Genomic DNA, 14,624 nt, shown 5'->3' on the forward strand with positions numbered 1-14,624 from the left:
GAGAAGGAAATGGCAACCCACTCCAGTATTTCTGCCTGGGAAATCCCATGGACAGAGGAGCCTGACAGGCTACAGTCCATGGGGTCACAAAAGAGCCGACCCAACTTGGTAACTAAACAACAACAATATGCTAGTATAGTAACTAAAATAGAGGCTCTTTACTCAAACTGCCTTGGACTGAAGAACTTTTCTGAAATCCAAAAGAAATAAAACTCCTCCACTTGCTCCTTGGGTTAAATCCTGGGTCTACTACTTTCTAACTGTATGATCATAGGTATGTTGCTTATTTTTTTGTAAACCTCAATTTTCTTATCTCTAAAGTGGGACTAATATGTACTGCATAGGTTTTATGTAAGGATTAAATAAAATGTGTTTCTTATCAAACATTTAGTATCATAAAAGAGTGAGCAAAGTTTAATGACACTACTAATTTATTCTTTCCTTATTTAGTGACTTATCAAACTACCACTCGTAGTTCTGTTCATAAGCTCTGTTTGACTCCCAGCATTTTTATGTATCAGTTTGAATTGTCTCCATTACAAGAATGCTTATGCTTTGACTCATGCCACCCATTTCTCTGTCAGAATACTATTAATTCTGTGTCTTTCATCAAGGAGCCTAACATAAAATAGATAGGTGATAAGTATTGAGTAATCCTTCTCAATCCAGTTTATGTGCCATTTCTGTCAATTCCTTCTGTAAAATTTCTATTCATAATTATTTATGCATTTTCTGTATTCTCATAGCACTGAATCAATATTACTTGATTCCATTTTACTTATTCTGTGATTTGCATTTTCTTTTATGTTTTTGTCTTTGTGTCCTCCATGCCTTAAATAGAGGAGATGTTCAGTAAACAACTATTATTTTCTATTTCTAGTACTGAAGGACTTTTCTGAAATCCAAAAGAAATAAAACTCCTCCACTTGCTCCTTTAATCAGAAGTGCTTTTTTTGGTAACACACAGAGTTCTTTTGCCACTGCTGTCCACAGTGCTTAAATGCAGAGAAGAAAAATTGGACCATTCGTAAAATAAATATTCTGGAAGATTGGGACAACATTTTCTGATGTTACAAATTAACCCTAATAATTAGGCTTTTTGAGGTCTTTAGGAATAAAATAATAAAACTGCTTATAAATTTTCTCCCCATTTTGCTTTGAAGAAATCACTTTGTTTATATATCTTGATGTTACTGGAAGAGGCACTCTGCTAATTATAAAAATTGTAATATCAAGACTTCTGTTTCTGTGAAGATAGAATAGATCTACTTTTCCCTGTGCATTTACTAAGTAAAACTAAAAATCCTGGACATTAGTATAAAATAAACATAAGACTAAAAGTTGGAGGCAAGAATGAGGACCAGCTAGGGACCTCAGGACCAAGGAACAACACAGTACTAATTCTTTGGGTTTCTTTTGGCCCCACATATCCCAGACTTGGAGCTGAAAAACTGAGAAACATGCAACAGGTACAGCCAAAAATCTACAATAAGATTGTTCTCACTAGCCAAGACCAGGAAAGGAGCAACCTATAAAGACAAGAAACTTTTAGACAATAGCTACTCTACTTTAGCCAAATGCCACAGAAAAAAAAAAAAAAAAAAAAAACTAGCCTCACCCATACCAACAAATTTCAAGTGTAGAGCCCAGGATTTTACCCTTGCAAAGCTATAACGAGGTGCCCCAGTGCACCCTTATATAAGGGTGGTATCTGAGAGGCCAAGGAGGAAGCTGGGACTTCGTCCCTGTTAGCTAGTAACAACCCTCAACCCCTGCAGAGTTAGTAGAGACTAGGTGGGGATTCTGAACTCCCACCACCTCCTAATAGTAACTAAGTGACCCTCCTCAAGTTTCATTGTGGGCCAACTGAAACTTTGACTTCTTATTTCTACCTGGCAGTGATGAATGAGGTGGCACTCTCTTTTCCCTGCTGAAGCAATGTCAGACAAGTATAGATAAAATTGAAGGCTTAAATAAGAGCAAGATTCTTAGAATATAATATGAAAATGTGCAGGCTCAAATAAAAAACTCATTTGTCATACCAAGAAACAAGAAGATCTCAAACTAAATGGGAAAAAAGACAGATGCCAGCATGAGAAGACTGAGATATTAAAATTATATAACAAAGATTTTAAAGTGGCCATGATAAAACTGCTTCAAAGAGCAATTACAAAGTTTCTGGAAACAAATGGAAAATTTTAGAAAACTTTAGCAAAGGAAAAAAAATCATGACTGAAATAAAAGTTATAAAGACCCAAATGGAAACTTCAGAACTGAAAAAATACCCCAAATAAAAAGTTCAGTGGATGGATTCAATAGCAGAATGGAGGGGATAAAGGAAAGAATCAGTGAACTGGGAGACACAGTAATGGAAATTACCCAATAAGAACAGAGAAAAAAAAAATAGGAAAAAAGTAAAGAAAGCCTTAGGGATCAGTGTGAGTAGAACAAAAGGTACAACATTTGTATCACTGAAGTCCCAGAAGGAGGGGAGGTATGTGGGGTTGGAAAAGTACACAAAGAAATAATGGCTGAAGACGTCCCAAATTTGGCAAGAGACATAAACCTACAGATTCAGGAAGCAAAAAGTATTCTATAAAAGATAAATCTATGGAGCTCTACAACAAGACATAGCATAAACTTCTGAAAACTAAAGACAAAGGGAAAATCTTGAAAGCAGCCAGAGAAAAATGACAACTTACCTATAGGGAGAAAAAAATGAGAATGACAGTAGATTTCTCATCACAAACCATGAAGACCAGAAGGAAGTGGCACAAAAATGCTGAAAGAAAAGAAATGTCAACCCAGAATCTGATACCAAGTGAAAATATTCTTTAGAAATAAAGGGGAATTTGAGACATCTTCAGATGAAGGAAAAGTAGATTATTTTTCCTGGAGACCTACCCTAAAAGAATTGATTCATGCTATTATAACAAAACATCCAAGACTGGTGACTTATAAACAGCAGAAATGTATTTCTTATAGATCTGGAGGCTGGAAGTGTGAGATATGGGTACCAGCATAGTTGGTTCAGTTGGAGTCGTTCTTCTGAGCTGTAGACTGCCTACTTCTCACTTTGTTTTCATGTAGTGGAAGAGACATGGTAGCACTCTTGGGCTTCTTTTATAAAGATGTTAATATCATTCATGAAGACCCCACTCTCATGGCCTAATCACCTCCCAAAGGCCTCATCTCCCAACACCATCAGGGGCATTAGGATTTCAATATATGAATTCTAGGGGGACACAAATATTCAGACCATAGCAAATAACTAAATGAAGTTCTTTAAACAAAATGGAAACAAAATAAGGAGGCTTAGAACATCAAGAACGAGAAAAGATTACAGTAAGCAAAAATGTGGGTAAATACAATAAGTTTTCCTTTCCCTCTTGAGTTTTCTAAATTATGTTTTACTATAGAAGCAAAAATTATAAACCTCTCAGATATAAATGTATGTAGAAAATAGGTAACAGTTATAAACAGTAACAGTTATAAACAGGAAGAGGTAAATAGATATAAAGGTAGGTAGGTTTTCTGTACTTCACTTAAACTGATAAAATGACAACATCAGTAGACTTTGATAAATTAAACATATAATGTAATAGAACAACGACTAAAACCTGTAAAAATATACTTGAAAAACTAGAGATAAATAAAAATTGAATTCTGAAAAATAGGCAAGAAACCCCATAGGAAACTAAAAAAAAGAAAACATGAAAAACAGACAACAAACAGCAAAAAATAAAATGATAGACTTAAGGTCTACTATGTCAATAATTACATTAAATATAAATGCTAAAAATATACTAATTAGAGGATAGAGACTAGTGATTGGATTTAAAAACATGACCCAAATATAAATTGTCTAGAAGAAACCCACTTCAAAAATAAGTACCTTAAGCAATATAGGCAAGTTGAAAGTAACAGGATAGAAAAAAGATATCAAAAAAAATTAATCAACGGGAAGTAGAAGTGGTTATATTAATATCAGATAAAGTGGACTTCAGAACAAAGGAAATAAACAGAGACAGAGAATGTTATATAATGATTAAAGTGTCAGTCCACTAAGAAGACCTAAAACTACTAAATGTGTATTCATCAGAAAACAGAGCTGCAAATGGAGCAAAAATTAATAGAACTAAAAGGAGAAATAGATAAATCCACAGTTATAGTTGGAGACTTCAATATCCCTTTCTCAACAAATGATAGGGCAACAGAGAGAAAATGAGCAAGGACATAAAAGAAGTCAGTGACACCATCAACCAGTAGGATGTAAATGTTTGTAAAATACTCTACTGAACAGCAAAAGTTACACGTTCTTTCCAGGTGCACAGAGTATACACCAAGATAGACCATTTCCTGTACCATAAAATAAGCTTCGACAAATCCAAAAGAGTGAAAATGATACACAGTATGATCTTTGATCACAGTGGAATCACACTAGAAATCAGTAACAGAACAATTACAAGAAAATCTCCAAATATCTGGAAACAAGAAAAAAATACTTCTAAGCAATCCATGGGTCAAAGAAGTCTCAAAGGAAATAAAAAATTCATTGAACAAAGTGAAATCAAAAACAGTTTATCAGCAATACTGGGCATTTATTCTAGTGAAATGAAAGTTTTATATTCACACAAAAACCTATACACAAATGTTCACAGCTTTATTTTTAGTATAAGAAAAGAGTCAAATGTACTTCAATGAGTAATGGTTAAAAGGGGCTTCCCAAGTAAAGAATCCTCCTACAATGCAAGAGACGTGGATGCAATCTCTGGGTTGGAAAGAGTCCCTGGAAAAGCAAATGGCAACCCACTCCAGTATTCTTGCCTGGGAAATCCCATGGACAGAGGAACCTGGTGGGCTACAGTCCATAGGGTCTCAAGAAAGTTGGACACAACTTAGCTACTAAACAACAGCAAATGGTTAAAAATGCTATGATCCATCCATAGCATGGTACTCAGCAATAAAAGCGAACAAACTATTGAAACATACAGCTGGATCTACCTCCAGGGAACTACACTGAGTGAGAAAAGCTATCCTCAAAGGTTCCATACTGTATGATTCCATTTTACAGCATCTTAAAATGAAGGGAAAAAAATAGATATATATATGAGACATATTACTGAGTGATAGTAGTCTCTTGACAGCATGAATGTCAATATTCTTGTTGTGATATTGTACCATAGTTTTGAAGATGTTGATATTGGGGGAAACGGAAGACATACCGGGTTTGGTCTGTATTCTTACACGCATCTGTACTCAGTCACTCAGCTCAGTTGTGTCCAATTCTTTGCCACCCCACAGACTATAGCCTGTCAGGCTCCTGTGTCCATGGAATTCTCCAGGCAAGAATACTGGATTGGGTAGCCATTCCCTTCTCCAGCGAGTCTTCCTGACGCAGGGATCAAACTCTTGTCTCCTGCATTGGCAGGCGGATTCTTTACCACTGAGCCACCTGGGAAGCCTATTCATTCTTACAGCTGCATGTAAACTTTATCTCAAAATCAAAAGTTTAATTAAGAGCTATCAAGCCATGAAAAGACATGAAGGATCCTTAAATGTATGTTGCTAAGTGAAAGAAGCCAGTATGTAATGGCTTACTGTGTGACTCCAACTTCTGGAAAAGACAAAACTTTGTAAGAAAGGAAAAGAATCAGTGGTTGTCAAGCACCTGTGGGGAGGGAGTGCAGATGAAGATGTTGAGCACAGAGGACTTTTAGGGCAGGGAGACTGTTCTATATATTATAATGGCAGGTACATGACAGTGTGCATTCATGCAAACCCATTGAACAATATAAGCCAGTGTGAACCCTGATGTAAACTATGGACTTCAATTAGTAATACTATATCAATATTGATTTATCAATCACAGCAAGTATAATACACTACAATGTCAAAAATAGGAGAGACTATATATTGGAAGAAGAAGGGTATATAGGAAGAAGAAGGGTATATAGGAAAATTTCTGTTCAATTTTTCTGTAAACTGCTCTAAAAAATTAAGTCTATTCTAATTAACATGTTCAATTTAAAAATTTTTCATAGCACTTCCTAATGAATGCAGAATGGCATTGTCAAGATGGAAAAAAAAAAATTCTGTGCTTTATAGTCCCCAGGGATGGCAGAAGTAGCTTATGGAAGAGGAATGAAGGCCAACAGCAGAGTGAGTGAGACTATTTTATAGTTTCCTGGGGCTTGTTGGCCAGCTCTCTGAGTTCTACAAGGAATATTCACTTCTTTTTATTTGCAAGTATTTGGAGTTTCTGTTACTCTGTGCTTGCAACATGGAAGGAGTAACTGGGTTATTTTTTGGTGTGTCTATATCCCTCAGTATTCTAGAAAGTGTGACAGGAGTGAACTATTTCAGCTTTTTTATTCCGGAATCAAAATAAGTTCCCTTTAGATCACAAATGATAGAAAAGCCACAATATTGCTTATAGTAATTTGGTACAATATTAGGGCTTCCCTGATAGCTCAGTTGATTCTCCACCTGCAATGCAGGAGACCCCGGTTCAATTCCTGGGTCCAGAAGATCCCCTGGAGAAGGGATAGGCTACCCACCGCAGTATTTTTGGGCTTTCCCTGTGGCTCAGCTGATAAAGAGTCCGCCTGCATTGAGGGAGACCTGGGTTCGATCCCAGGGTGGGAAGAACTCCTGGAGAAGGGAAAGGCTACCCACCCCAGTATTCTGGCCTAGTGAATTCCATGGCCTGTAGTCCATGGGGGCAAAGAGTTTGGACGTGACTGAGCTACTTTGACTTCACTTCATAATACTAGGGGGTGGAGGGGAAATCTTTAAATGCTTCTTGAAAGAATTCAATTAGCAATGCAAGACAGAGAAGATAAAAAGAATTACAGAAAATTGAAATCCATAGGAATACACGTTCTGTTTAACAATTATATATTACAAGTAATGTTTTTAAAGAAATTTAGATTTTTCCTGAAAAACCTTTCAACTGGGACATTTTCAAGAACTAAAAAATGCCCCATACCAGGCAACCACTAGAAAATGCAAAGATGACAGTCTTTATAGTATAGTATGTCCCCTATATGTGAAAGAGTTCGTTCAAAGAGTGCATTCGTAAAGTCCAGCGAAGTTAGCCTAGGTACCCAACTAACACAATCAGCCATATAGCACAATACTGTAATAATGTCACCCAAATAATACATAATAAACACACTCACCAAAAAATATTTATAATCTTACAGTATCTTGAAAGTACAGTAGTACAGTACAAGAGCTGGCATACAGGCATCTTTGAAAGACTGCCACCTGACAGTTCATATGTAGGGGACTTAACTGTAATGGAATCTTTCTCCTTACAATTAATGCTATAAAGTTTTTCCATAAGGAAACCAAAACAAGGTTGCAGCTTTTCTCTTTCTCTTCTTTACCAGTTTGAGTCATTATAAACAGTTAAATGAAAATAAAGAGTCTAGAAAAAGGAAATAGCGTATTATTATTTACTAAAAGTTCTAAATTTCAAGCTATGGCATAAGTTTAATTTGGGGACTCCGAGACAAGGATTTGAGAAAACTTTTCTCTCATTTTCCTCTTCCTCCTGCTGCTGCTGCTAAGTTGCTTCAGTCGTGTCTGACTCTGTGCGACCCCATAGACAGCAGCCCACCAGGCTCCCCCGTCCCTGGGATGCTCCAGGCAAGAACACTGGAGTGGGTTGCCATTTCCTTCTCCAATGCATGAAAGTGAAAAGTGAAAGTGAAGTCGCTCAGTCGTGTCCAACTCTTAGCGACCCCATGGACTGCAGCCTACCAGGCTCCTCCATCCATGGGATTTTCCAGGCAAGAGTACTGGAGTGGGGTGCCATTGCCTTCTCCTTCCTCTTCCTAATGACTGCCAATATTAGCTGATTACACCAATGTTTCTGAAATAACCACATGACCTAAGTGAACCCTATCCCTCTGATTTACAATAGCCCTCTGAGGTATATTTGACAGGAATTATTACCTTTGTGATTGATACAGGAACAGGTGTGTAATGACCTAGGCCAGTGAGAGAAAATACCAGGACTTTTCTTTGTGTACACTATGCCAAAGATACTTTCTTTTCCTGCTACATATAAGCATGGATGCATATTGTCCCGCAAACTGTTGATATGTACTTGATAAAATGATAGAGTCAGACATGAGGTGAAGCTTACCCCAAGGAAATCAGAGCAGAGGCAGAGAAAGAAACTGGTCCTTAATAACATACTTGAGGTGCCAGATGAAGATTTATTGAATCACCTCTGAACTTTCAGTTATATTAGGTAGTAAATTCCCTTTATTTTTCAATCTAGTTGGTTTCTGATTTTCTGCTATTTTCAACTTAAAAAGCATGCTAACTGATATGGTCATTCTCTTCAGATCTTTATCTCACTGATATAGGTCCAAAAAGTTTATTAATATTGGAATCACAAGAAAGAGTAAAGAATAGCCAAGAAGCCCATCAGTGGGAGTCTCGAAGAAGAAAGGGAAAAAAGAACAGGTATAAACTATACCTCTGGCCAGACTTGTTTGGACTCATAAGAAACATTCACTCCTTTTTAGCAAAACACAATAAACATCACTCAAGCTGCTGCAAGGAATAGATGTATAGCAAGAGCCATGAGGAACTTACCTACCCTCAATAATCAGCTGGTGCAATCCATTATTACAGTAAATTTATACCACAATAGAGAAATAAGGGACAAAAAGAAAAGAGGAGAAGAAGGCACACATAACTGACCAACTCTCAACTCTCTTTTCTTATTTTTCATACTTACTTTTACTTTCTTTAAGCCTAAATTGTCTCTCTTACTCTGTAAGTAACAGACAAGGAGTTCATTGGCCTTGAGTGACCATCTAAAGGTACTGTGGATCCCTGGGATGAGATAACTTCATGAGAAGTCTCCTGGTATCTGAAGCAGGCTTGTCTTGGCTCAGAGAGTCAGTCAATAAATTTGCAGAAATTCTGTGAGCTAGTAGTTAAAGTCAATGAACATAGCCACTATTTAAATTATATAATTTAATAATTAGATAAATTATATTAAAAAGAAAGCAATAAATACTCAGAAATATCACTTTCTAAATTCTTCTTTTTGCTATTATCAATGCTCTTGATGTTTTCTCATATCTATTATGTCTGTATGGTAGAAATACTTCAGTATTGTATTACTACACACCTCTTCCCAACTCTGTATTCAGTTTCTCCTTGATGGTAGCTCAAACTTGTTCATAGCAAGAGAATTTTGCAAACTCTACAAACTGAGGCATTCTCCACCTAAAAAACCAGTTAAATATTCACTAGCATACTAATAGACATAGGAACATTTTAAGTCAACATGTTTGCATTAACAAACAATAAAAGACATAAACCAAATTTTCCAAGGTTTTTTTTCCCCTGCCTTTCCAGTAGTTGAGTTTATAATGTCACTGGAGCTTGAGTTCCAGACCATCTATGAGTTGGGAAATCTAACGTATGAACACTCATTTATTTAAACTTTCAGAGTGAAGAATTCTCTCAACTGAACAGATAGAATCCAAGTTCAGCTGTTCCCTGCTCTTTATTGCAAACCTCTGTGCAGGGTCTTAACGGTGTGTTTTATCTGGATGCCTGATAAATGATATAACTTATTCAGGGTTCATATCCTTGCCCTGATGGATTAGAAGGTTGTCTTTGTGGCATTAGATCATCTATTGAAAATAATATTGCTAGACATACTTTCCTGTTGATGTCATTCATAGTGATCCAGAATTTTCCATTTATTCTTTAAAGATCTTATAGGACTTAATCCATTATAGCTTGCTGCTATTTTAAGGAGATCAGTGGTTATTTTGGATTAAATATCCAATTATAAAAAATATTAAAATATACCTTTAGGGTCTTGACCATAAGAAAATTAATTTCCACAAAAAACTCCACACTTTTCAATCTACTAGAGATACTAAATAATTGTAACATATTCTTTATCAGATGCATTTTTTCTAGTTAGATTAAGATTTAAAATCTTACATTAAAAAGTCCAAAGTTTTGATTTTTGAGTGTGCTTTCCTTCCACTTTAGCCACATTACTATGAGTACTGGAAACCAATTGAAAAAATGCATTTTGGTGGGAGAGTATCAGTGGTCTTTGAAAATGTGATCTATTTCTTCTTCAAACCTTTCTTCAATGTGTAGTCTTATGAGCAGACCCTGGATCTAAATTCTTCCAAAAGGAAACAGTCTTTTTTTCACATTTATTTCATAGGTTAACATTCTGAAACTTAGCAAGGATTTATGGATGCACAGATAGTTCTGTGTTTTTATTTTGAAAATTTGATCCTGCCAGTGTTATATATTTAGTTAGATCAGTGAGTCCAATTCACAGTTTATAAAGATACTCAAATAATTGTAGTCAGACAAAAATCTTTTAAAACTGTTTCCCTACGATTCACTAGCAGCTGCAGTTCTGGTAGAATGGGCAAAGCCACAGACGGGGAGATAATTGAAACTGATTTACTTGAGAGTGGTCCTATCAATTTAGTTAAAAGCCTGTTTGAATCCAAGAGACGTCTGCATTTACACAGGACTCTTCGGCCTGCTTACAGTTAACCTATGTGCACTGAATAATAATCCATAAATATACATCATTGCGTACTGAAATATGCATATATACATGCTGTATAAAAAAGTTAATAGTCCAGACTGATTTTGATTTTGAATAGTGCTTTAAAAGTCTACATTTGATTAAAAGTTTACTACTAATTTCTAATAGTTTTCTCTACATGAAAAAAGTTGATTTTGAAACTCATCTGGGATTCCGTATTTTCCTACTTTGTATCTCTTTGCCTTGATTTGAGTTCTAAACTATAAAGTTTTCAAAACTTTACTGTTAAAAGTATTGCCACTTATAAACTGTGTAAATCTATAAACATTTAAAAAATGAGATTACCAATGTATTGAACTATGCAAATTGAATTACACAAACCAGTAATTCAACCAGAACTGTTTATAGGATGTACATCTAGAGTATGTTAGAGTGAAAAAGACAATAAAGAAATTAGGATGATGAAATTATGGCAAGAATTAAACATCATTTCAACTTGGTATAAACTGGAATTTAGCCTGGTTCTCTGCTGCTACTTTTCTGGAAGGCCTTATTAGAGGTTTAGAAATCTATGGCAGATTTAGAAATATCCACGATTTTACAACATAGTACTGCACACTGATTTTCAAAATAAAGCATTATTTTTCTCAGGGTTATGAGAAAGCTAATGTGAAATGTTAAACCAAAGAAAACTCTCAGACTTGTACATTGAAGCATTAGGGTAAGTTCTTTTTCTCCCCCAGACTTTTTACATTTGATCTGTGGTATTTAAGGCCTTCCTTGTGTCCTCATTTTTATACCAGTAACTTGATCAATTACAGTTTGAGATATGCTTGTATAGGAAAAGTAAAAGGGTTCCTCACCTTAATCTTTCATCTGAAAGTTAAGACATCATGATTATGTTTTTCAAAGTGTCCCTGCAATTTGTGTCAATATTATCATTGCCTTTGCTATTGGTGGGGAAACTCAAACACACATAGCTCAATACATTAGAGTCATGAAATTTTAGAAGTAGATGTCTGAACAAACCCAACCTCTTCAGTTTCAGGTGAGGAATTAGATGTCTGGTCTGGAACCCAGGGCTCCTGGTACCATATCAACAACAGCACTCCATTTAGAACCTGGCTTCCTATTTTCAGACCACAGACTAACCTCTTTTCCTGAAATCACACACAAAAAATCTGCTCAGTCTTCTTCTGTGTACTGTTACTGTTCACCAGCTGTTCACCAGTCATGAGGGAAAAAAAAAACAAACAAAAACATACCAAAAAAGCCCTCATAAAACCCAGGTGAGAAAACTGTAGGGTCACTGAAACAGTAATCTTTCTATTTCTGAAAGCTCTTCTTCTTAAGTGTATTTGTGCTTAAAATCAGGGGCCAGCATACTCCCAGTTCTTACATAATTTAAATTCCTATTCCTTTCCCCCACCATTTCTGACAGATGCCAGTTGTTCTAATGTGCCTCTCCTTCCATTTTCATCCCCCCTTCTCTTTCTCTATCGACTTATTGCTTCCTATTCATTTATCCCATGCTCTACCCTTTCTGGGTCTCAGATGAGTTCCTGAGAGAGAAACATGATCACCACTGGAGAATGGGTACAGCTTCAGGACTAAATAGCACAGGACTGGTGGGCATTACCCACCATTATAAGCTGTCTTTTCTTGCCTCCATAACTAACTCATGCCCCAATAATGGCAAAATATTTCTGTGTTTTTGTCTGTTAGAATAGCACTTGTTAGATGGTAACAGCATGGCTCTGGTATTTCTGTTTAATACTTATAGGTTTTGTATCACAGCTGTAGCACAAAACAGTTACTACCATCCGCTCTAACACCTGATACTGATGGTGATGACCATGATGATGATCATCTGGATGTGATGATGAGGACGGTCTGCCTTAGTATTAGGGGATACTTTCTATTAATTACTTTTGAGACTATAGTATATTTGCTTCTGGTACATAATTTGACACCAAATCATGATGGCTCCATAATGAGTGAAGTTTGGGGTTTGTTAGAGGTGGGGTCATCTTCATTTTTACTCAGTCCAGTTCAATGTACTCTAGTCTGTATGGATAGGATTTTTCAGTGATTCTTTGAGGTTATTTCTCCTTCAGATTAAGTGAGTGCTGTGATGAAAAACTCTTCTTTTGATTCTTATATTTTTCTATTGGCGGATCTCAAGGCTCACTAACTATAGTCTCTCTCTCCCCACAACAAGAACCGGACTGAACTTCTAGTTCAGGTTTAGAAAGCAACTCATTTAACCATCTCATTGTCACATTTCATTCTCCTCCAGGCTATATGTTTTTGAAAAGTAATATAAAAAATAAATGAATTATAATACTGCAAAAAAAAAAAAAATCTTGATGCACAAGGGGAGGAGGGAATGGAAGAACGTAGACTGGGAGAAGAACTTCTCTGATCATTTTTATAAAGGACAATTCAGTCTAAATTTTACTTATTTAGTCTTAGAATTAAGATCAAGACTGTGGTATGCTTCATCATACATTGTCCAGGTTTTTACTGGTGTGAAGTGTTTGAAAATTTGGAGGATTGTTCCTAAAAAAGTTTTCTTTGCAGTCCATGTCTCATTTCTGCCTCCTTAGGAAAAATGATGCCCCTCTAACTCCACATCTCTAAACAATATGACATATACAAATAGTAAAGTTCCGTGTAATATGTCAGAGGAAATAAAAGAGGGAGATTATTTAAATTACTTCCTAAGGTACTACAGCTATTTTGGTTGAGATGAGTTAAGAAAGAGTCTGCGATTATCCGTGTGTTATCTGTAGTACTTGACCTCCAAACTAAGGCAAAGCATGTGACTCTACTTAAGGGACTGGAAATCTACCCGTGATTTGGGAGGGAGGCTTTAGCAGACTTTACATGGCCAGGACCTGTTGGTGGTAAGAGAGTAGTTTTGAGAATTTTTTTATCCCTTGAGATATAATTGTGTTTTTTCTTTATATTTCATTTTAAAAGTTATGTTACAAAAAAATAAAAAGATACTCTTTATAGGTCTATATCAGTAATAGAGTAGAATTCAAAACATGATTTAAACTGGGAATAAATTAAAATGGACTGATTTATGATTATGACATAATTAGAAAATGATAATTTATCCCAAGCCTAGTTTGAAGGTAAGTAAGTTTAGTCACAAACTCGGTTGATTATCTGATTTTTGCCTTACTGATCAGGGAAGCTGTTAAAACAATTTCAAGTAAACTACATGAAGCAGGAGATACAAAGAAGCATAAAAAAATGAAAAGAAGCATGAATTTTGGAACCTTACATTGGTACAAATTTAGTTCTGGGGTCTGATTCAGAATTATCTTCACTTTATTCAAAGCTAACTCAAAATGATAGTAAAACACAGGACTAAGTTGAATCCAGTATGGTGATTTTATATTACAGACAATGAAAACAAAACTTAATAACAGAATCCTTAAATATGACTACATTATGGGGGAAGCATCTAACACAATCTCTGATTGGTTCTATTCAGCCCACATTATGGAAGGTGAAGTATGAAAATGCTACTCTGTGTACACCTGAAAGTAACACAGCATTGTAAGTCAACTGTACTCCAATACAAGTTTAAAAGAGAGAGAGAAGAAAATGCTACCCTTATCCTGCTCTCAGCTGCCTTCACCAGATCCCATTTCTCTAGGTTTCAGTATTGTTCAGGTAAAAGGTCATATTCCTTGTCAATAGAAGGGAGGTAAGGCGATGCCCTGAAAGCCCCACAAACACATTCTGGAATGGCTCAAATCAGCCCTTAAAGGAATCTAGATATTCTACTTATTTGCTTTTAAAATTGACACTATCCTTTGCTCAGTTTCTTTTATTCTTTTAGTCAAAGTTGAATTTCCATTACAACAATCAAAATGCAATATATAAAGTACTAGTTTCTAGAATTTTTACTAGAACTTAAAGAAAAGAGTGATGTATCATCTTGCGTCTTACATTAAAAAAATTTTTGAGTTGTATGTTTTGAGACTATAGGAAATCTGTATTTTCCTAGAAATTATAAATAGTAGATTTCCACACAAAATAT

At 35.7% G+C, this 14,624-nt stretch overlaps 1 protein-coding gene and 1 long non-coding RNA gene across 12 annotated transcripts in view; one reads left to right on the top strand and one right to left on the bottom strand.

Moving 5' to 3' along the window:
• LOC133249993 (uncharacterized) overlaps nucleotides 1–14,624 on the top strand; it is a 350,474-nt gene that overhangs the window by 47,544 nt on the left and 288,306 nt on the right. The gene's annotated exons all lie outside the window — the stretch shown is intronic.
• MYOZ2 (myozenin 2) overlaps nucleotides 1–14,624 on the bottom strand; it is a 385,146-nt gene that overhangs the window by 23,468 nt on the left and 347,054 nt on the right. Inside the window, exon 2 of one of the 4 annotated variants that reach the window (XM_061421171.1) lies at nucleotides 2,703–2,782. The exons of the other annotated variants lie outside the window; for them this stretch is intronic. The gene's annotated coding sequence lies outside the window, so the exon portion shown is untranslated. The remainder of the gene's footprint in view (nucleotides 1–2,702; nucleotides 2,783–14,624) is intronic. 4 annotated transcript variants of the gene reach the window in all.

This window comes from Bos javanicus, chromosome 6 (assembly GCF_032452875.1).
Source record: "Bos javanicus breed banteng chromosome 6, ARS-OSU_banteng_1.0, whole genome shotgun sequence".
NCBI lineage: Eukaryota > Metazoa > Chordata > Mammalia > Artiodactyla > Bovidae > Bos > Bos javanicus.